This window comes from Schistocerca americana, chromosome 5 (assembly GCF_021461395.2).
Source record: "Schistocerca americana isolate TAMUIC-IGC-003095 chromosome 5, iqSchAmer2.1, whole genome shotgun sequence".
Taxonomy (NCBI): domain Eukaryota; kingdom Metazoa; phylum Arthropoda; class Insecta; order Orthoptera; family Acrididae; genus Schistocerca; species Schistocerca americana.
In genome coordinates, this window is record NC_060123.1 from 768,582,268 (window position 1) to 768,607,601 (window position 25,334).

Below are 25,334 nucleotides of genomic sequence, written 5' to 3' on the forward strand. Positions count from 1 at the left end.
ATTTTCGAATCCGACGCATAACTGTTAGTTGATTGTAACAATCAGGGCCACGTAATAACGATGGAACTCTCAAATTGCGTCGAGATTCAATACATCGTCCTCCAGCCGACTTGTCTCCAAGGGGGTAATGCTCCCTCGGGCACCATAGGGTCCGTCTCCTGTGAGTCTAGATTTTCGAATCCGACGCGAAACTGATAGGTAATTGTAACGTTCAGGGCCTCCTAATGACGATGGAACACTCAAATTGCGTCGAAATTTAATACATCGTCCTCCAGCCGATTTGTCTCCAAGGGGTATTGCTGCCTCGAGCACCATATGGTCTGTCTCCTGTGCGTCTAGATTTTTGAATCCGACGCGAAACTGATAGATAGGGCCTCCTTCTGAAGATGGAACACTCATATTGCGTCGAGATTCAGTACATCGTCCTTCAGCCGACTTGTCTCCAAGGGAGTATTGCTGCCTCGGGCACCTTATGGTCCGACTCCTGTGAGTCTAGATTGTCGAATCCGACGCAAAACTGATAGTAAATTGTAACGTTCAGGGCCTCCTAATGACGATGGAACACTCAAATTGCGTCGAGACTCAATACATCGTCCTCCAGCCGACTTGTCTCCAAGGGGATATTGCTGCCTCGGGCACCTTCAGTCCGTCTCCTGTGAGTCTAGATTTTCGAATCCGACGCAAAACTGATAGTTAATTGTAACAATCAGGGCCTCATAATGACGATGGAATTCTCATATTGCGTCGAGATTCAATACATCGCCCTCCAGCCGACTTGTCTCCAAGGGGATAATGCTGCCTCGGGCACAATAGGGCCGTCTCCTGTGAGTCTAGATTTTTGAATCTGACGCGAAACTAATAGTTAATTGTAACGTTCAGGGCCTCCTAATGACGATGGAACACTCAAACTGCGTAGAGATTCAATACATCGTCCTCCATCCGACTAGTCTCCAAGGGGATATTGCTGCCTCGGGCACGTTATGGTCCGACTCCTGTGAGTCTAGATTTTTGAATCCGACGCAAAACTGATAGTTAATTGTAATGTTCAGGGCCTCCTAATCACGATGGAACACTTAAATTGCGTCGATATTCAATACATCGTCCTCCAGCCTACTTGTCTCCAAGAGTCTATTGCTGCCTCGGGCACCTTATCGTCGTTCTCCTGTAAGACTAGATTGTAGAATCCGACGCAAAACTGATAGTTAATTGTAACGTTCAAGGCCTCCTAATGACTATGGACCACTCAAATTGCGTCGAAATTCAATACATCGGCCTCCAGCAGAATTTTCTCCAAGGGTCTATTGCTGCCTCGGGCACCTTATGGTCGTTCTCCTGTGAGTCTAGATTTTCGAATCCGACGCATAACTGATAGTTAATTGTAACGTTTAGCGCCTCCTAATGACGATGGAACACTCAAATTATGTCGAGATTCAATACATCGTCCTCCAGCCGACTAGTCTCCAAGGGGATATTGCTGCCTCGGGCACTATATTGTCCTTCCCTGTGAGTCTAGATTTTCGAAACAGACGCGAAACTGGTAGTTAAATGTAACGTTCAGGGCCACCTAGTGACGATGGAACACTCAAATTGCGTCGAGATTCAATACATCGTCCTCCAGCCGACTAGTCTCCAAGGGGATATTGCTGCCTCGGGCACCGTATGGTCCGACTCCTGTAAGTCTAGATTTTTGAATCCGACGCAAAACTGATTGTTAATTGTATCGTTCAGGGCCTCCAAATGACGATGGAACACTCAAATTGCGTCGAGATTCAATACATCGTCCTTCAGCCGACTTGACACCAAGGGGATATTGCTGCCTCGGGCACAGTATGGTCCGTCTCCTGTGAGTCTAGATTTTTTAAACCGACACAAAACTGATAGTTAATTGTAACGTTCAGGGTCTCCTAATGACGAACATTCAAATTGCGTCGAGATTCAATACATCATCCTCCAGCCGACTTGTCTCCAAGAGTTTTGGCTGCCTCGGGCACCTTATGGTCGTTCTCCTGTGAGTCTAGATTATCGAATCCGACGCAAAACTGATAGTAAATTGTAACGTGCAGGGCATCCTAATGACGATGGAACTCTCAAATTGCGTCGATACTCAATACATCGTCCTCCAGCCGAATTGTCTCCAAGGGGATAATGCTACCTCTGGCATCATAGGGTCCGTCTCCACTGAGTCTAGATTTTCGAATCCGACGCGAAACTGATAAATAATTGTAAAGATCCGAGCCTCCTAATGACGATGGAACACTCATATTGCGTCGAGATTCAGTACATCGTCCTTCAGCCGACTTGTCTCCAAGGGTCTATTGCTGCCTCGGGCACCTTATGGTCGTTCTCCTGTGAGTCCAGATTTTCGAATCCGACGCAAAACTGATAGTTAATTGTACCGTTCAGGGCCTCCTAATGACGATGGAACAGTCAAATGGCATCGACATTCGTTACATCGACTTTCGGCCGACCTGTCTCCATGGGTATATTGCTGCCTCGGGCAGCTTATGGTCGTAATCCTGTGAGTCTAGATTTTCGAATCCGACGCAAAACTCATGGTTAATTGTTACGTTCAGTGTCTCCTAATGACGAACATTCAAATTGCGTCTGGATTCAATACATCATCCTCCAGCCGACTTGCCTCCAAGTGTTTTGGCTGCCTCGGGCACTTTATGGTCGTTCTCCTGTGAGTCTAGATCTTCGAATCCGACGGATAACTGATAGTTAATTGTAACGTTTAGCGCCTCCTAATGACGATGGAACACTCAAATTGTGTCGAGACTCAATACACCGTCCTCCAGCCGACTTGTCTACAGCGGGATATTGCTGCCTCGGGCACTATATTGTCCTTCCCTGTGAGTGTAGATTTTTGAATCAGACGCGAAACTGATAGTTAATTGTAACGTTCAGGGCCTCCTAATGACGATGGAACAATAAAATTGCGTCGAGATTCAATATATCTTCCTTCATCCGACTAGTCTCCAAGGGTCTATTACTGCCACGGGCACCTTACGGTCGTTCTCCTGTGAGTCTATATTTTCGAATCCTACGCAAAACTGATGGTTAATTGTAACGTTCAGGGCCTCCTAATGACGATGGAACACTCAAATTGCATCGAGATTCAATACATCGTCCTCCAGCCCACTTGTCTCCGAGGGGATATTGCTGATTCGGGCACCATATGGTCCGTCTCCTGTGAGTCTAGATTTTCGAATCCGACGCGAAACTGATAGTTAATAGAAACATTCAGGGCCTCCTAATGACGATGGAACACTCGATTTGCGTCGAGATTCAATACATCGTCGTCCAGCCGACTTCTCTCCATGGGTATATTGGTGCCTCGGGCACCTTATGGTCTTTCTCCTGTGAGTCTAGATTTTCGAATCCGACGCGAAACTGATAGTTAATTGTAACGCCCAAAGCCTCCTAATGACAATGGAACACTCAAATTGCGTCGAGATTCAATACATCGTCCTTCAGCCGACTTGTCTCCAAGGGGATGTTGTTGCCTCGGGCACCATATGGTCCGTCTCCTGTGAGTCTAGATTTTCGAATCCGACGCGAAACTTATAGTTAATTGTAACATTCAGGGCCTCCTAATGAGCATGGAACACTCGAATTGCATCGAGATTCAATACATCGTCCTCCAGCCGACTTGTCTCCAAGGGTCTATTGCTGCCTCGGGCACTTTATGGTCGTTCACCTGTAAGTCTAGATTGTCGAATCCGACGCAAAATGATAGTTACTTCTAACGTTCGGGGCCTCCTGATGACGATGGAACACTCGAATTGCGTCGAGATTCAATACATCGGCCACCAGCCGACTTGTTTCATAGTTTCTATTGCTGCCTGTGGCACCTTCTCCTGTGGGTCAAGATTTTCGAATCCGACGCAAATCTGGTAGTTAATTGTAACGTTCGGGGCCTCCAAATGACGATGGAACACCCAGATTGTGTCGAGATTCAATACATCGGCCTCCAGCCGACTTGTCTACAAGGGGATATTGATGCCTCGGGCACCTTATGGTCGTTCTCCTGTGAGTCTAGATTTTCGAAACAGACGCGAAACTGATAGTTAATAGTAACGTGCCGGGCATCCTAATAACGATGAAACACTCAAATTGCGTCGAGATTCAATACAGCTTCCTTCAGCCGACTTGTCTCCAAGGGTCTATTGCTGCGTCGTTCACCTTATGGTCGTTCTCCTGTGAGTCTAGATTTTCGAATCCTACGCAAAACTGATGGTTAATCGTAACGTTCAGGGTCTCCTAATGACGAACATTCAAATTGCGTCGAGATTCAATACATCGTCCTCCAGCCGACTTGTCTCCATGGGGATTTTGCTGCCTCGGGCACCTTATTGTCCTTCTCGTGAGAGTCTAGATTTTCGAATCCGACGCAAAACTGATAATTAATTGTAACGATCAGGGCCTCCTAATGACGACGGAACACTCAAATTGCGTCGATATTCAATACATCGTCCTCCAGCCGACTTGTCTCCAAGGGTCTATTGCTGCCTCGGGCACCTTATGGTCGTTCTCCTGTAAGTCTAGATTGTCGAATCCGACGCAAAACTGATAGTTAATTGTAACGTCAGGGCCTCCTAATGACGATGGAACACTCAAATTGCGTCGAGATTCAAAACATCGTCCCCAGCCTACTTGTCTCCAAGGGGATATTGCTTCCTCGGGCACCTTATGGTCCGTCACCTGTGAGTCTAGATTTTCGAATCCTACGCAAAACTCATGGTTAATTGTTACGTTCAGTGTCTCCTAACGACGAACATTCAAAATGCGTCTAGATTCAATACATCATCCTCCAGCCGACTTGTCTCCAAGAGCTTTGGCTGCCTCGGGCGCCTTATGGTCGTTCTCCTGTGTTTCTAGATTATCGAATCCGACGAAAACTGATAGTTAATTGTAGCGTCCAAAGCCTCCTAATGACGATGGAACACTCAAATTGCGTCGAGATTCAATACATCGTCCTTCGGCCGACTTGTCTCCAAGGGGATATTGTTGCCTCGGGCACCATATGGTCCGTCTCCTGTGAGTCTAGATTTTCGAATCCGACGCGAAACTGATAGTTAATTGTAACATTCAGGGCCTCCTAATGGCTATGGAACACTCGAATTGCATCGAGATTCAGTACATCGTCCTCCAGCCGACTTGTCTCCAAGGGTCTATTGCTGCCTCGGGCACTTTATGGTCGTTCACCTGTAAGTCTAGATTGTCGAATCCGACGCAGAACTGATAGATTCTTGTAACGTTCAGGGCCTCCTAATGACGATGGAACACTCAAATTGCGTCGAGATTCAATACTTCGTCCTCCAGCCGACTTGTCTCCATGGGTCTATTGCTGCCTCGGGCACTTTATGGTCGTTCACCTGTAAGTCTAAATTGTCAAATCCGGCGCAAAGCTGATAGATACTTGTAACGTTCAGAGCCTCATAATAACGATGGAACACTCAAATTGCATCGAGATTCAATACATCGTCCTCCAGCCGAATTGACTCCAAGGGGATATTGCTGCCTCGGACACCATATGGTCCGTCTCCTGTGAGTCTAGGTTTTCGAATACGACGCGAAACTAATAGTTAATTGTAACGTCCAGGGCCTCCAAATGATGATGGATTACTCAAATTGCGTCGAGATTCAATACATCGTCCTTCAGCCGACTTGTCTCCATGGGGATATTGCTGCCTCGGGCACCTTATGGTTGTTCTCCTTTGAGTCAAGATTTTCGGATCCTACGCAAAACCGATAGATAATTGTAACGTTCAGGGCCACCTAATGACGATGTAACACTCAAATTGCGTCGATAATCAATACATCGTCCTTCAGCCGACTTGTCTCCAAGGGGATATTGCTGCCTCGGGCACCGTATGGTCGTTCTCCTTTGAGTCTAGATTTTCGAATCCGACGCAAAACTGATGGTTAATTGTAACGTTCAGGGCCTCCTAATGACGATGGAACACTCTAATTTTCTCGAGATTCAATACTTCGTCCTTCAGCCGACTTGTCTCCAAGGTTCTATTGCTGCCTTGGGCACCTTATGGTCGTTCTCCTTTGAGTAAAGATTTTCGAATCCGACGCAAAACCGATAATTAATTGTAACGTTCAGGGCCTCGTAATGACGATGGAACACTCAAATTGCGTCGAGATTCAATACATCGTCCTTCAGCCGACTTGTCTCCAAGGGGATATTGCTGCCTCGGGCACCATATGGTCCGTCTCCAGTGAGTCTAGATTTTCGAATCCGACGCGAAACTGATAGTTAGTTGAAACTTTCAGGGCCTCCTAATGACGATGGAACACTCGAATTGCGTCGAGATTCAATGCATTCGCCTCCAGTTGATTTGTCTCCATGGGTCTATTGGTGCCCCAGGCACTTTATGGTCGTTCTACTGTAAGTCTAGATTGTAGAATCCGACGCAAAACTGATTGATACTTGTAACGTTCAAGGCCTCCTAATGACGATGGAACACTCAAATTGCGTCGAGATTCAAGACATCTGCCTTCAGCCGACTTGTCTCCAAGGGTCTATTGCTGCCTCGGGCACCTTATGGTCGTTCTCCTGAGAGTCTAGATTTTCGAATCCTACGCAAAACTGATGGTTAATTGTAACGTCCAGGGCCTCCTAATGACGACGGATTACTCAAATTGCGTCGAGATTCAATACATCTTCCTTAAGCCGACTTGTCTCCAAGTGTCTATTGCTGCCCCGGGCACCTTATGGTCGTTCTACTGTGAGTCTAGATTTCGAATCCTACGCCAAAACTGATGGTTAATTGTAACGTTCACGGCCTCCTAATGACGATGGAACACTCAAATTACGTCGAGATTCAATACATCGGCCACCATACGACATGTTTCATAGGGTCTATTGCTGCCTGTGGCACTTTCTCATGTCAGTCTAGATTTTCGAATCCGACGCAAAACTGATGGTTAATTGTAACTTGCAGGGCATCCTAATGACGATGGAACACTCAAAATGCGTCGAGATTCAACACATCGTCCTCCAGCCGACTTGTCTCCAAGGGGATATTGTTGCCTCCGGCACCATATGGTCCGTCTCCTGTGAGTCTAGATTTTCGAATCTGACGCGAAACTGATAGTTAATTGTAACATTCAGGGCCTCCTAATGACTATGGAACACTCGAATTGCGTCGAGATTCAATACATCGTCCTCCAGCCGACTTGTCTCCAAGGGTCTATTGCTGCCTCGGGCACTTTATGGTCGTTCTCCTGTAAGTGTAGATTGTTGAATCCGACGCAAAACTGATAGATACTTGTAACGTTCAGGGCGTCCTAATGACGATGGAACACTCAAATTGCGTCGAGATTCAATACATCGTCCTCCAGCCGATTTGTCTCCAAGGGGATATTGTTGCCACGGGCATCATATGGTCCGTCTCCTGTGAGTCTAGATTTTCGAAGCCGACGCGAAACTGATAGTTACTTGTAACATTCAGGGCCTCCTAATGACGATGGAACACTCAAATTGCTTCGAGATTCAAGACATCTGCCTTCAGCCGACTTGTCTCCAAGGGTCTATTGCTGCCTCGGGCACCTTATGGTCGTTCTCCTGAGAGTCTAGATTTTCGAATCCTACGCAAAACTGATGGTTAATTGTAACGTTCAGAGCCTCCTAATGACGATGGAACACTCAAATTGCGTCGAGATTCAATACTTCGTTCTAAAGCCCACTTGTCTCCAAGTGATATTGCTGCCTCGGGAACCATATGGTCCGTCTACTGTGAGTCTACATTTTCGAATCCGACGGGAGACTGATAGTTAATTGTAACGTTCAGGGCCTCCTAATGATGATGGAACACTCTAATTGCGTCGAGATTCAATACATCGTCCTCCAGCCGACTTATCTCCAAGGGGATATTGTTGCCTCGGGCTCCATATGGTCCGTCTCCTGTGAGTCTAGATTTTCGAATCCGACGCGAAACTGATAGTTAATTGTAACATTCAGGGCCTCCTAATGACTATGGAACACTCGAATTGCGTCGAGATTCAATTCATCGTCCTCCAGCCGACTTCTCTCCAAGGGGATATTGCTGCCTCGGGCACCAAATGGTCCTTCTCCTATGAGTAGATTTTCGAATCCAACGCCAAAATGATAGTTAATTGTAACGTTCAGGGCCTCCTAATGTGATGGAACACTCAAATTGCGTCGAGATTCAATACATCGTCCACCAGCCGACTTGTCTCCAAGTGGATATTGCTGCCTCGGGAACCATATGGTCCGTCTCCTGTGAGTCTAGATTTTCGAATCCGACGCGAAACTGATAGTTAATTGTAACGTCCAGGGCCTCCTAATGACGATGGAACACTCAAATTGGGTCGAAATTCAATTCATCTTCCTTCAGCCGACTTGTCTCGGGCACCTTATGGTCGTTCTCCTGTGAGTCTAGATTGTCGAATCCTACGCAAAACTGATGGTTAATTGTAACGTTCAGGGCCTCCTAATGACGATGGAACACTCAAATTGCGTCGAGATTCAATACATCGTCCTCCAGCCGACTTGTCTCCAAGTGGATATTGCTGCCTCGGGAACCATATGGTCCGTCTCTTGTGAGTCTAGATTTACGAATCCGACGCGAGACTGATAGTTATTTGTAACGTTCAGGGCCTCCTAATGACGTTGGAACATTCTAATTGCGTCGAGAATCAATACTTCGTCTTTTAGCCGACTTGTCTCCCAGGGTCTATTGCTGCCTCGGGCACCTTATGGTCGTTCTCCTTTGGGTCTAGATTTTCGAATCCGACGCAAGACTGATAGTTAATTGTAACGTACAGGGCCTCCTAATGAGAATGGAACAGTCAAATAGCGTCGAGATTCAATACATCGTCCTTCAGTAGACTTGTCTCCAAGGGGATGTTGCTGCCTCGGGCACCTTATAGTCGACCGCCTGTGAGTCTAGATTTTCAAATCCGACGCAAATCTGATAGTTAATTTTAACGTACAGGGCCTCCTAATGACGATGGAACACTCAAATTGTGTCGAGATTCAATACATCGTCCTCTTGCCGACTTGTCTGCAAGGGGATAATGTTGCCTCGGGCACTATATTGTCCTTCGCTGTGAGTCTAGATTTCCGAATCCGACATAAAACTGACAGTTAATTGTAACGTTCAGGGCCTCCTAATGATGACGGAACACTCAAATTGCTTCGAGATTTGTTACATCGACCTTCAGCCGACCTGTCTCGAAGGGTCTATTGCTGCCTCGGGCACCTTATGGTTGTTCTCCTGTGTCTAGATTATCGAATCCAACGCAAAACTGATAATTAATTGCAATGATCAGGGCCTCCTAATGACGATGGAACACTCATATTGCGTCGAGATTCAGTACATCGACCTTCAGCCGACCTGTCTCCAAGGGTCTGTAGCTGCCTCGGGCACCTTATGGTCGTTCACCTGTGAGTCTAGATTTTCGAATCCGACGCATAACTGTTAGTTGATTGTAACAATCAGGGCCTCGTAATGACGATGGAACTCTCAAATTGCGTCGAGATTCAATTCATCGTCCTCCAGCCGACTTGTCTCCAAGAGGATATTGCTGCCTCGGGCACCACATGGTATTTCTCCTGTAAGTCTAGATTTTCGAATCCGACGCGAAACAGATAGTTAATTGTAACGTCCAGGGCCTCCTAATGACGATGGAACTCCCAAATTTCGTCGAGATTCAATACGTTTTCCTTCCGGCGACTTGTCTCCAAGGGTCTATTACTGCCTCGGGCACCTTATGGTCGTTCTCCTGCGAGTCTAGTTTCTCGAATCCTACGCAAAACTGATGGTTAATTGTAACGTTCAGGGCCTTCTAATAGCGATGGAACACTCAAATTGCGTCGAGTTTCAATACATCGTCCTTCAGCCGACTTGTCTCCAAGTGTCTATTGCTGCCTCGGGCACCTTATGGTCGTTCTCCTGTGAGTCTAGATTTTCGAATCCGACGCAAAACTGATAGTTAATTGTAACGTTCAGGGCCTCCTGATGACGATGGAACACTCAAATTGCGTCGAGATTCAATACATCGTTCTCCACCCGACTTGTCTCCAAGTGGATATTGCTGCCTCGGGCACTGAATGGTCGTTCTCCTGTAAGTCTAGATTGTCGAATCCGACGCAAAACTGATAGTTACTTCTAACGTTCGGGGCCTCCTGATGACGATGGAACAGTCGAATTGCGTCGAGATTCAATACATCGGCCACCAGCCGACTTGTTTCATAGTTTCTATTGCTGCCTGTGGCACCTTCTCCTGTGGGTCAAGATTTTCGAATCCAACGCAAATCTGATAGTTAATTCTAACGTTCGGGGCCTCCAAATGATGATGGAACACTCAGATTGTGTCGAGATTCAATACATCGTCCTCCAGTCGACTTGTCTACAAGGGGATATTGCTGCCTCGGGCACCTTATGGTCGTTCTCCTGTGAGTCTAGATTTTCGAAACAGACGGGAAACTGATAGTTAATAGTAACGTGCAGGGCATCCTAATGACGATGGAACACTCAAATTGCGTCGAGATTCAATACATCGTCCTCCAGCGGACTTGTCTCCAAGGGGATATTGCTGCCTCGGTCACCTTATGGTCGTTCTCCTGTAAGTCTAGATTGTCGAATGCGACGCCAAACTGATAGTTAATTGTAACGTCCAAAGCCTCCTAATGACGATGGAACACTTAAATTGCGTCGAGATTCAATACATCGTCCTTCAGCCGACTTGTCTCCAAGGGGATATCTTTGCCTCGGGCACCATATGGTCCGTCTCCTGTAAGTCTAGATTTTCGAATCCGACGCGAAACTGATAGTTAATTGTACCATTCAGGGCCTCCTAATGGCTATGGAACACTCGAATTGCATCGAGATTCAATACATCGTCCTCCAGCCGACTTGTCTCCAAGGGTCTATTGCTGCATCGGGCACTTTATGGTCGTTCACCTGTAAGTCTAGATTGTCGAATCCGACGCAGAACTGGTAGATACTTGTAACGTTCAGGGCCTCCTAATGACGATGGAACACTCAAATTGCGTCGAGATTCAATACATCGTCCTTCAGCCGACTTGTCTATAAGGGGATATTGCTGCCTCGGGCACCATATGGTCCGTCTCCTGTGAGTCTAGATTTTCGAATCCGACTCGAAACTGATAGTTAGTTGAAACTTTCAGGGCCTCCTAATGTCGATGGAACACTCGAATTGCGTCGAGATTCAATGCATCGTCTTCCAGCCGATTTGTCACCAAGGGTCTATTGGTGCCTCGGGCACTTTATGGTCGTTCTACTGTAAGTCTAGATTGTCGAATCCGACGCAAAACTGATAGATACTTGTAACGTTCAGGGCCTCCTAATAACGATGGAACACTCAAATTGCGTCGAGATTCAATACATCGTCCTCCAGCCGAATTGACTCCAAGGGGATATTGCTGCCTCGGACACCATATGGTCCGTCTCCTGTGAGTCTAGGTTTTCGAATACGACGCGAAACTGATAGTTAATTGTAGCGTCCAGGGCCTCCTAATGACGATGGATTTTTCAAATTTCCTCGAGAATCAATACATCGTCCTTCAGCCGACTTGTCTCCAAGGGGATATTGCTGCCTCGGGCACCTAATGGTCGTTCTCCTTTGAGTCTAGATTTTCGTTCCGACGCAAAACCGATAGATAATTGTAACGTTCAGGGCCTCGTAATGACGATGGAACACTCAAATTGCGTCGAGAATCAATACATCGTCCTTCAGCCGACTTGTCTCCAAGGGGATATTGCTGCCTCGGACACCATATGGCCCGTCTCCTGTGAATCTAGGTTTTCGAATACGACGCGAAACTGATAGTTAATTGTAACGTCCAGGGCCTCCTAATGACGATGGAACACTCAAATTGCGTCGAGATTCAATACATCTTCCTTAAGCCGACTTGTCTCCAAGGGTCTATTGCTGCCTCGGGCACCCTATGGTCGTTCTACTGTGAGTGTAGATTTTCGAATCCTACGCAAAACTGATGGTTAATTGTAAAGTTCAGGGCCTCCTAATGGCGATGGAACACTCAAATTGCGTCGAGATTCAATACATCGTCCTTCAGCCGACTTGTCTCCAAGGGGATATTGCTGCCTCGGGCACCTTATGGTCGTTCTCCTTTGAGTCAAGATATTCGAATCCGACGCAAAACCGATAGTTAATTGTAACGTTCAGGGCCTCCTAATGACGATGGAACACTCAAATTGCGTCGAGATTCAATACATCGTCCTTCAGCCGACTTGTCTCCAAGGGGATATTGCTGCCTCGGGACCTCATTGTCGTTCTCCTTTGAATCTAGATTTTCGAATCCGACGCAAAACTGATAGTTAATTGTAACGTTCAGGGCCTCTTAATGACGATGGAACACTCAAATTACGTCGAGATTCAATACATCGGCCACCATACGACATGTTTCATAGGGTCTATAGCTGCCTGTGGCACTTTCTCATGTCAGTCTAGATTTTCGAATCCGACGCAAAACTGATAGTTAATTGTAACTTGCAGGGTATCCTAATGACGATGGAACACTCAAAATGCGTCGAGATTCAATACATCGTCCTCCAGCCGACTTGTCTCCAAGGGGATATTGTTGCCTCCGGCACCATATGGTCCGTCTCCTGTGAGTCTAGATTTTCGAATCTGACGCGAAACTGATAGTTAATTGTAACATTCAGGGCCTCCCAATGACTATGGAACACTCGAATTGCGTCGAGATTCAATACATCGTCCTCCAGCCGACTTGTCTCCAAGGGTCTATTGCTGCCTCGGGCACTTTATGGTCGTTCTCCTGTAAGTCTAGATTGTTGAATCCGACGCAAAAATGATAGATACTTGTAACGTTCAGGGCCTCCTAATGACGATGGAACACTCAAATTTCGTCGAGATTCAATACCTCGGCCTCCTGCCGACTTGTCTCCATAGGGATATTGCTGCCTCGGGCACCTTATGGTGGTTCTCCGGTGAGTTTAGATTTTCCAAGCCGACGCATAACTGATAGTTAATTGTAACGTTCAGGGCCTCCTAATGACGATGGAACACTCAAATTGCGTCGAGATTCAATACATCGTCCTCCAGCCGACTTGTCTCCAAGGGGATATTGTTGCCTCGGGCACCATATGGTCCGTCTCCTGTGAGTCTAGATTTTCGAATCCGACGCGAAACTGATAGTTAATTGTAACATTCAGGGCCTCCTAATGACGATGGAACACTCAAATTGCTTCGAGATTCAATACATCTGCCTTCAGCCGTCTTGTCTCCAAGGGTCTATTGCTGCCTCGGGCACCTTATGGTCGTTCTCCTGAGAGTCTAGATTTTCGAATCCTACGCAAAACTGATGGTTAATTGTAACGTTCAGAGCCTCCTAATGACGATGGAACACTCAAATTGCGTCGAGATTCAATACTTCGTTTTCCAGCCGACTTGTCTCCAAGTGATATTGCTGGATCGGGAATCATATGGTCCGTCTCCTGTGAGTCTAGATTTACGAATCCGACGCGAGACTGATAGTTATTTGTAACGTTCAGGGCCACCTAATGACGATGGAACATTCTAATTGCGTCGAGAATCAATACTTCGTCTTTTAGCTGACTTGTCTGCCAGGGTCTATTGCTGCCTCGGGCACCTTAAGGTCGTTCTCCTTTGGGTCTAGATTTTCAAAAAAATGGTTCAAATGGTTCAAATGGCTCTGAGCACTATGGGACTCAACTGCTGAGGTCATTAGTCATCTAGAACTTAGAACTAGTTAAACCTAACTAACCTAAGAACATCACAAACATCCATGCCCGAGGCAGGATTCGAACCTGCGACCGTAGCGGTCTAGCGGTTCCAGACTGCAGCGCCTTTAACCGCACGGCCACTTCGGCCGGCGTCTAGATTTTCGAATCCAACGCAAGACTGATAGTTAATTGTAACGTACAGGGCCTCCTAATGACAATGGAACACTCAAATAGCGTCGAGATTCAATACATCGTCCTTCAGCCGACTTGTCTCCAAGGGGATATTGCTGCCTCGGGCACCGTATGGTCCGTCTCCTGTGAGTCTAGATTTTCGAATCCGACGCGAAACTGATGGTTAATTGGAACATTCAGGGCCTCCTAATGACGATGGAACACTCAAATTGCGTCGAGATTCAATACATCGTCTTCCAGCCGACTAGTCTCCAAGGGTCTATGGTGCCTCGGGCACTGTATGTGCGTTCTCCTGTAAGTCTAGATTGTCGATTCCGACGCAAAACTGATACATACTTGTAACGTTCAGGGCCTGTTAATGCCGATGGAACACTCCAATTGCGTCGAGATTCAATACATCGTCCTCCAGCCGACTAGTCTCCATGGGGATATTGCTGCCTCGGGCACCTTATGGTCGTTCTCCTGTGAGTCTAGATTTTCGAATCCGACGCGAAACTGATAGTTAATTGTAACGTTCAGGGCCTCCTAATGACGATGGAACACTCAAATTGCTTCGAGATTTAATACATCGTCCTTCAGTAGACTTGTCTCCAACGGGATATTGCTGCCTCAGGCACCTTATAGTCGATCTCCTGTGAGTCTAGATTTTCAAATCCGACGCAAATCTGATAGTTATTTGTAACGTACAGGGCCTCCTAATGACGATGGAACACTCAAATTGTGTCGAGATTCAATACATCGTCCTCTTGCCGACTTGTCTACAAGGGGATATTGTTGCCTCGGGCACTATATTGTCCTTCCCTGTGAGTCTAGATTTTCGAATCCGACATAAAACTGACAGTTAATTGTATCGTTCAGGGCCTCCTAATGATGACGGAACACTCAAATTGCTTCGAGATTTGTTACACCGACCTTCAGCCGACCTGTCTCCAAGGGTCTATTGCTGCCTCAGGCACCTTATGGTTGTTCTCCTGTGTCTAGATTATCGAATCCAACGCAAAACTGATAATTAATTGCAATGATCAGGGCCTCCTAATGACGATGGAACACTCATATTGCGTCGAGATTCAGTACATCGACCTTCAGCCCACCTGTCTCCAAGGGTCTATAGCTGCCTCGGGCACCTTATGGTCGTTCTCCTGTGAGTCTAGATTTTCGAATCCGACGCATAACTGTTAGTTGATTGTAACAATCAGGGCCTCGTAATGACGATGGAACTCTCAAATTGCGTAGAGATTCAATACATCGTCCTCCAGCCGACTTGTCTCCGAGGGGATATTGCTTCCTCGGGCACCATATGCTATTTCTCCTGTGAGTCTAGATTTTCGAATCCGACGCGAAACAGATAGTTAATTGTAACGTCCAGGGCCTCCTAATGACGATGGAACACCCAAATTGCGTCGAGATTCAATACGTCGTCCTTCAGGCGACTTGTCTCCAAGGGTCTATTACTGCCTCGGGCAACTTATGGTCGTTCTCCTGTGAGTCTAGATTTTCGAATCCGACGCAAAACTGGTAGTTACTTCTAACGTTCGGGGCCTCCTGATGACGATGGAACACTCGAATTGCGTCGAGATTCAATACATCGGCCACCAGCCGACTTGTTTCATAGTTTCTATTGCTGCCTGTGGCACCTTCTCCTGTGGGTCAAGATTTTCGAATCCAACGCAAATCTGATAGTTAATTGTAACGTTCGGGGCCTCCAAATGACGATGGAACACTCAGATTGTGTCGAGATTCAATACATCGTCCTCCAGCCGACTTGTCTACAAGGAGATATTGCTGCCTCGGGCACCTTATGGTCGTTCTCCTGTGAGTCTAGATTATCGAAACAGACGCGAAACTGATAGTTAATATTAACGTGCAGGGCATCCTAATGTCGATGGAACACTCAAATTGCGTCGAGATTCAATACATCGTCCTCCAGCGGACTCGTCTCCAAGGGGATATTGCTGCCTCGGTCACCTTATGGTCGTTCTCCTGTAAGTCTAGATTGTCGAATGCGACGCAAAACTGATAGTTAATTGTAACGTTCACGGCTTCCTAATGACGATGGAACTCTCAAATTGCGTCGAGATTCAATACATTGTCCTTCAGCCGACTTGTCGCCAAGGGTCTATTGCTGCCTCGTGCACCTTATGGTCGTTCTCCTGTGAGTCTAGATTTTCAAATCCGACGCAAATCTGATAGTTAATTGTAGCGTTCAGGGCCCCCGACTGACGATGGAACACTCAAATTGCGTCGAGATTCAAGACATCGTCCTCCAGCCGACTTGACTCCAAGGGCATATTGCTTCCACGGGCTCCATATGGTCCGTCTCCTCTGAGTCTAGATTTTCGAATCCGACACGAAACTGATAGTTAATTGTAACGTTCAGGGTCTCCTAATGACGAACATTCAAATTGCGTCGAGATTCAATACATCGTCCTCCAGCCGACTTGATTTAAGGGTTTTTGCTGCGTCGGGCACCTTATGGTCCGTCTCCTGTGAGTCTAGATTTTCGAATCCGACTCAAAACTGATAGTTAATTGTAACGTTCAGGGCCTCCTATTGACGATGCAACACTCAAATTGCGTCGAGATTCAATACATCGTCCTCCAGCCGACTTGTCTCCAAGGGGATATTGCTGCCTCGGGAACCATATGGTCCGTCTCCTGTGAGTCTAGATTTTCGAATCCGACGGGAGACTGATAGTTATTTGTAACGTTCAGGGCCTCCTAATGACGATGGAACACTCTAATTGCGTCGAGAATCAGTACTTCGTCTTTTAGCCGACTTGTCTCCCAGGGTCTATTGCTGCCTCGGGCACCTTATGGTCGTTCTCCTGTGAGTCTAGATTTTCGAATCCGACATAAAACTGACAGTTAATTGTAACGTTCAGGGTCTCCTAATGATGACGGAACATTCAAATTGCTTCGGGATTTGTTACATCGACCTTCAGCCGACCTGTCTCCAAGGGTCTATTGCTGCCTCGGGCACCTTATGGTTGTTCTCCTGTGTCTAGATTATCGAATCCAACGCAAAACGGATACTTAATCGCAATGATCAGGGCCTCCCAATGACGATGGAACACTCAATTCGCGTCCACATTCAATACATCGTCCTCCAGCCGACTTGTCTCCAAGAGGATATTGCTGCCTCGGGCACCGTATAGTATTTCTCCTGTGAGTCTAGATTTTCGAATCCGACGCGAAATAGATAGTTAATTGTAACGTCCAGGGCCTCCTAATGACGATGGAACACCCAAATTGCGTCGAGATTCAATACATCGTCCTTCAGGCGACTTCTCTCCAAGGGTCTATTACTGCCTCGGGCACATTATGGTCGTTCTCCTGTGAGTCTAGATTTTCGAATCCTACGCAAAACTGATGGTTAATTGTAACGTTCAGGGCCTCCTAATAACGATGGAACACTCAAATTGCGTCGAGTTTCAACACATCATCCTTCAGTCGACTTGTCTCCAAGGGTCTATTACTGCCTCGGGCACTTTATGGTCGTTCTCCTGTGAGTCTAGATTATCGAAACAGACGCGAAACTGATAGTTAATATTAACGTGCAGGGCACCCTAATGTCGATGGAACACTCAAATTGCGTCGAGATTCAATACTTCGTCCTCCACCCGACTTGTCTCCAAGAGGATATTGCTGCCTCGGGCACTATATGGTCCTTCCCTGTGAGTCTAGATTTTCGAAACAGACGCGAAGCTGATAGTTACTTGTAACGTTCAGGGCATCCTAATGACGATGGAACATTCAAATTGCGTCGAGATTGAATACATCGGCCACCAGCCGACATGTTTCCAAAGGTCTATCGCTGATTGTGGCACCTTCTCCTGTGAGTCAAGCATTTCGAATCCGACGCAAAACTGATAGTTACTTGTAACGTTCAGGGCATCCTAATGACGATGGAACACTCAAATTGCGTCGGGATTCAATACATCGTCCTGCAGCCGACTTGTCTCTAAGGGGATATTGCTGCCACGGCACCTTATGGTCCGTCTCCTATGAGTCTAGGTTTTAGAACCCGATGCAAAACTGATAGTTAATTGTAACGTTTAGGGCCTCCTAATGATGATGAAACACTCAAATTGCGTCGAGATTCAATACATCGTCCTCCAGCCGACTTGTGTCCAAGGGTCTATTGCTTCCTCGGGGACCATCTGGTCGTTCTCCTGTAAGTCTAGATTGTCGAATCCGACGCTAAACTGATAGTTACTTGTAACGTTCAGGGCCTCCTAATGACGATGCAACACTCAAACTGCGTCGAGATTCAACACATCGTCCTCCAGCAGACTTGCCTCCATGGGGATATTGCTGCCTCGGGCACCATATGGTCCGTCTCCTGTGAGTCCCGATTTTCGAATCCGCGCGAAACTGATAGTTAATTGTAACATTCAGGGCCTCCTAATGACGATGGAACACTCAAATTGCGTCGAGATTAAACACATCGTCCTCCTGCGGATTTGTCTCCAAGGGTCTATTGCTGCCTCGGGCACCTTATGGTCGTACTCCTGTGTCTAGCTTATCGTATCCAACGCAAAACTGATAGTTAATTGCAATGATCAGGGCCTCCTAATGACGATGGATCACTCAATTTGCGTCGAGATTTAATACATCGTCCTCCAGCCGACTTGTCTCCAAGGCACCTTATGGTCGTTCTCCTGTGAGACTAGATTTTCGAATCCGACGCAAAAGTGATAGTTAATTGTAACGCTCAGGCCCTCCTGTTGACGATGGAACCCTCAATTTGCGTCGAGATTCAATACATCGTCTTCCAGCCGACTTGTCTGCAAGTGGATATTGCTGCCTCGGGAACCAAATGGCCCGGCTCCTGTGAGTCTAGATTTTCGAATCCGACGCGAGACTCATCGTTAATTGTAACGTTCAAGGCCTCCAAATGACGATGGAACACTCAGATTGTGTCGAGATTCAATACATCGTCCTTCAGCCGACTTGTCTCTAAGGGGATATTGCTGCCACGGCACCTTATGGTCCGTCTCCTATGAGTCTAGATTTTAGAACCCGACGCGAAACTGATAGTTAATTGTAACGTTTAGGGCCTCCTAATGATGATGGAACACTCAAATTGCGTCGAGATTCAATACATCGTCCTCCAGCAGACATGTGTCCAAGGGTCTATTGCATCCTTGGGGACCATTAGGTCGTTCTCCTGTAAGTCTAGATTGTCGAATCCGACGCTAAACTGATGGTTACCTGTAACGTTCAGGGCCTCCTAATGACGATGGAACACTCAAATTGCGTCGAGATTCAATACATCGTCCTTCAGCCGACTTGTCTCCAAGGGGATATTGCTGCCTCGGGCACCTTATGGTCGTTCTCCTTTGAGTCAAGATTTTCGAATCCGACGCAAAACCGATAGTTAATTGTAACGTTCAGGGCCTCCTAATGACGATGGAACACTCAAATTGCGTCGAGATTCAATACATCGTCCTTCAGCCGCTTTGTCTCCAAGGGGATATTGCTGCCTCGGGACCTTATGGTCGTTCTCCTTTGAATCTAGATTTTCGAATCCGACGCAAAACTGATAGTTAATTGTAACGATCAGGGCCTCTTAATGACGATGGAACACTCAAATTACGTCGAGATTCAATACATCGGCCACCATACGACATGTTTCATAGGGTCTATTGCTGCCTGTGGCACTTTCTCATGTCAGTCTAGATTTTCGAATCAGACGCAAAACTGATAGTTAATTGTAACTTGCAGGGTATCCTAATGACGATGGAACACTCAAAATGCGTCGAGATTCAATACATCGTCCTCCAGCCGACTTGTCTCCAAGGGGATATTGTTGCCTCCGGCACCATATGGTCCGTCTCCTGTGAGTCTAGATTTTCGAATCTGACGCGAAACTGATAGTTAATTGTAACATTCAGGGCCTCCTAATGACTATGGAACACTCGAATTGCGTCGAGATTCAATACATCGTCCTCCAGCCGACTTGTCTCCAAGGGTCTATTGCTGCCTCGGGCACTTTATGGTCGTTCTCCTGTAAGTCTAGATTGTCGAATCCGACGCAAAACTGATAGATATTTGTAACGTTCAGGGCCTCCTAATGATGATGGAACACTCAAATGTCGTCGAGATTCAATACCTCGGCCTCCTGCCGACTTGTCTCCATAGGGATATTGCTGTCTCGGGCACCTTATGGTGGTTCTCCGGTGAGTTTAGATTTTCGAAGCCGACGCATAACTGATAGTTAATTGTAACGTTCAGGGCCTCCTAATGACGATGGAACACTCAAATTGCGTCGAGATTCAGTACATCGTCCTCCAGATGACTTCTCTCCAAGGGGATATTGTTGCCTCCGGCACCATATGGTCCGTCTCCTGTGAGTCTAGATTTTCGAATCCGACGCGAAACTGATAGTTAATTGTAACATTCAGGGCCTCCTAATGACGATGGAACACTCAAATTGCTTCGAGATTCAAGACATCTGCCTTCAGCCGACTTGTCTCCAAGGGTCTATTGCTGCCTCGGGCACCTTATGGTCGTTCTCCTGAGAGTCTAGATTTTCGAATCCTACGCAAAACTGATGGTTAATTGTAACGTTCAGAGCCTCCTAATGACGATGGAACACTCAAATTGCGTCGAGATTCAATACATCGTCTTCCAGCCGACTAGTCTCCAAGGGTCTATGGTGCCTCGGGCACTGTATGTGCGTTCTCCTGTAAGTCTAGATTGTCGATTCCGACGCAAAACTGATACATACTTGTAACGTTCAGGGCCTGTTAATGCCGATGGAACACTCCAATTGCGTCGAGATTCAATACATCGTCCTCCAGCCGACTAGTCTCCATGGGGATATTGCTGCCTCGGGCACCTTATGGTCGTTCTCCTGTAAGGCTAGATTTTCGAATCCGACGCGAAACTGATAGTTAATTGTAACGTTCAGGGACTCCTAATGACGATGGAACACTCAAATTGCGTCGAGATTTAATACATCGTCCTTCAGTAGACTTGTCTCCAAGGGGATATTGCTGCCTCAGGCACCTTATAGTCGATCTCCTGTGAGTCTAGATTTTCAAATCCGACGCAAATCTGATAGTTATTTGTAACGTACAGGGCCTCCTAATGACGATGGAACACTCAAATTGTGTCGAGATTCAATACATCGTCCTCTTGCCGACTTGTCTACAAGGGGATATTGTTGCCTCGGGCACTATATTGTCCTTCCCTGTGAGTCTAGATTTTCGTATCCGACATAAAACTGACAGTTAATTGTAACGTTCAGGGCCTCCTAATGATGACGGAACACTCAAATTTCTTCGAGATTTGTTACACCGACCTTCAGCCGACCTGTCTCCAAGGGTCTATTGCTGCCTCGGGCACCTTATGGTTATTCTCCTGTGTCTAGATTATCGAATCCAACGCAAAACTGATAATTAATTGCAATGATCAGGGCCTCCTAATGACGATGGAACACTCATATTGCGTCGAGATTCAGTACATCGACCTTCAGCCGACCTGTCTCCAAGGGTCTATAGCTGCCTCGGGCACCTTATGGTCGTTCTCCTGTGAGTCTAGATTTTCGAATCCGACGCATAACTGTTAGTTGATTGTAACAATCTGGGCCTCGTACTGACGATGCAACTCTCAAATTGCGTCGAGATTCAATACATCGTCCTCCAGCCGACTTGTCTCCAAGGGGATATTGCTTCCTCGGGCACCATATGCTATTTCTCCTGTGAGTCTAGATTTTCGAATCCGACGCGAAACAGATAGTTAATTGTAACGTCCAGGGCCTCCTAATGACGATGGAACTCCCAAATTGCGTCGAGATTCAATACGTCGTCCTTCAGGCGACTTGTCTCCAAGGGTCTATTACTGCCTCGGGCAACTTATGGTCGTTCTCCTGTGAGTCTAGATATTCGAATCCTACGCAAAACTGTTGGTTAATTGTAACGTTCCGGGCATCCTAATAACGATGGAACACTCAAATTGCGTCGAGTTTCAATACATCGTCCTTCAGCCGACTTGTCTCCAAGGGTCTATTGCTGCCTCGGGCACCTTATGGTCGTTCTCCTGTGAGTCTAGATTTTCGAATCCGACGCAAAACTGATAGTTAATTGTAACGTTCAGGGCCTCCTGATGACGATGGAACTTTCAAATTGCGTCGAGATTCAATACATCGTCCTCCACCCGACTTGTCTCCAAGTGGATATTGCTGCCTCGGGCACTGAATGGTCGTTCTCCTGTAAGTCTAGATTGTCGAATCCAACGCAAAACTGATAGTTACTTCTAACGTTCGGGGCCTCCTGATGACGATGGAACACTCGAATTGCGTCGAGATTCAATACATCGGCCACCAGCCGACTTGTTTCATAGTTTCTATTGCTGCCTGTGGCACCTTCTCCTGTGGGTCAAGATTTTCGAATCCGACGCAAATCTGATAGTTAATTGTAACGTTCGGGGCCTCCAAATGACGATGGAACACTCAGATTGTGTCGAGATTCAATACATCGTCCTCCAGCCGACTTGTCTACATGGGGATATTGCTGCCTCGGGCACCTTATGGTCGTTCTCCTGTGAGTCTAGATTTTCGAAACAGACGCGAAACTGATAGTTAATATTAACGTGCAGGGCATCCTAATGTCGATGGAACACTCAAATTGCGTCGAGATTCAATACATCGTCCTCCAGCGTACTTGTCTCCAAGGGGATATTGCTGCCTCGGTCACCTTATGGTCGTTCTCCTGTAAGTCTAGATTGTCGATTGCGACGCAAAACTGATAGTTAATTGTAACGTTCACGGCTTCCTAATGACGATGGAACTCTCAAATTGCGTCGAGATTCAATACATTGTCCTTCAGCCGACTTGTCGCCAAGGGTCTATTGCTGCCTCGTGCACCTTATGGTCGTTCTCCGGTGAGTATAGATTTTCAAATCCGACGCAAATCTGATAGTTAATTGTAGCGTTCAGGGCCCCCGACTGACGATGGAACACTCAAATTGCGTCGAGATTCAAGACATCGTCCTCCAGCCGACTTGTCTCCAACGGCATATTGCTTCCACGGGCTCCATATGGTCCGTCTCCTCTGAGTCTAGATTTTCGAATCCGACACGAAACTGATAGTTAATTGTAACGTTCAGGGCCTCCCAATGACGATGGAACACTCAATTCGCGTCCAGATTCAATACATCGTCCTCCAGCCGACTTGTCTCCAAGAGGATATTGCTGCCTCGGGCACCATATAGTATTTCTCCTGTGAGTCTAGATTTTCGAATCCGACGCGAAACAGATAGTTAATTGTAACGTCCAGGGCCTCCTAATGACGATGGAACACCCAAATTGCGTCGAGATTCAATACATCGTCCTTCAGGCGACTTGTCTCCAAGGGTCTATTACTGCCTCGGGCACCTTATGGTCGTTCTCCTGTGAGTCTAGATTTTCGAATCCTACGCAAAACTGATGGTTAATTGTAACGTTCAGGGCCTCCTAATAACGATGGAACACTCAAATTGCGTCGAGATTCAACACATCGTCCTTCAGTCTACTTGTCACCAAGGGTCTATTACTGCCTCGGGCACCTTATGGTCGTTCTCCTGTGAGTCTAGATTTTCGAATCCTACGCAAAACTGATGGTTAATTGTAACGTTCAGGGCCTCCTAATAACGATGGAACACTCAAATTGCGTCGAGTTTCAACACATCTTCCTTCAGTCGACTTGTCTCCAAGGGTTTATTGCTGCCTCGGGCACCTTATGGTCGTTCTCCTGTGAGTCTAGATTTTCGAATCCGACGCAAAACTGATAGTTAATTGTAACGTTCAGGGCCTCCTAATGGCGATGGAACACTCAAATTGCGTCGAGATTCAATACTTCGTCCTCCACCCGACTTGTCTCCAAGAGGATATTGATGCCTCGGGCACTATATGGTCCTTCCCTGTGAGTCTAGATTTTCGAAACAGACGCGAAACTGATAGTTACTTGTAACGTTCAGGGCATCCTAATGACGATGGAACACTCAAATTGCGTCGAGATTGAATACATCGGCAACCAGCCGACATGTTTCCAAGGGTCTATCGCTGATTGTGGCACCTTCTCCTGTGAGTCAAGCTTTTCGAATCCGACGCAAAACTGATAGTCACTTGTAACGTTCAGGGCATCCTAATGACGATGGAACACTCAAATTGCGTCGGGATTCAATACATCGCCCTGCAGCCGACTTGTCTCTAAGGGGATATTGCTGCCACGGCACCTTATGGTCCGTCTCCTATGAGTCTAGATTTTAGAACCCGACGCGAAACTGATAGTTAATTGTAACGTTTAGAGCCTCCTAATGATGATGGAACACTCAAATTGCGTCGAGATTCAATACATCGTCCTCCAGCCGACTTGTGTCCAAGGGTCTATTGCTGCCTCGGGGACCATCTGGTCGTTCTCCTGTAAGTCTAGATTGTCGAATCCGACGCTAAACTGATAGTTACTTGTAACGTTCAGGGCCTCCTAATGACGATGCAACACTCAAACTGCGTCGAGATTCAATACATCGTCCTAAAGCAGACTTGCCTCCAAGGGGATATTGCTGCCTCGGGCACCATATGGTCCATCTCCTGTGAGTCCCGATTTTCGAATCCGCGCGAAACTGATAGTTAATTGTAACATTCAGGGCCTCCTAATGACGATGGAACACTCAAACTGCGTCGAGATTAAACTCATCGTCCTCCTGCCGATTTGTCTCCAAGGGTCTATTGCTGCCCCGGGCACCTTATGGTCGTACTCCTGTGTCTAGCTTTTCGAATCCAACGCAAAACTGATAGTTAAATGCAATGATCAGGGCCTCCTAATGACGATGGATCGCTCAATTTGCGTCGAGATTTAATACATCGTCCTCCAGCCGACTTGTCTACAAGGGGATATTGCTGCCTCGGGCACCTTATGGTCGTTCTCCTGTGAGTCTAGATTTTCGAAACAGATGCGAAACTGATAGTTAATAGTAACGTTCAGGGCCTCTTAATGACGATGGAACACTCAAATAGCGTCGTGATTGAATACATCGGAGACCAGCCGACATGTTTCCAAGGGTCTATCGCTAATTGTGGCACCTTCTCCTGTGAGTCAAGCTTTTCGAATCCGACGCAAAACTGATAGTTACTTGTAACGTTCAGGGGATCCTAATGACGATGGAACACTCAAATTGTGTCGAGATTCAATACATCGTCCTCTAGCCGACTTGTCTACAAGGGGATATTGCTGCCGCGGGCACTATATTGTCCTTCCCTGTGAGTCTAGATTTTCGAATCAGACGCGAAACTGATAGTTAATTGTAACGTTCACGGCTTACTAATGACGATGGAACTCTCAAATTGCGTCGGGATTCAATACATCGTCCTGCAGCCGACTTGTCTCTATGGGGATATTGCTGCCACGGCACCTTATGGTCCGTCTCC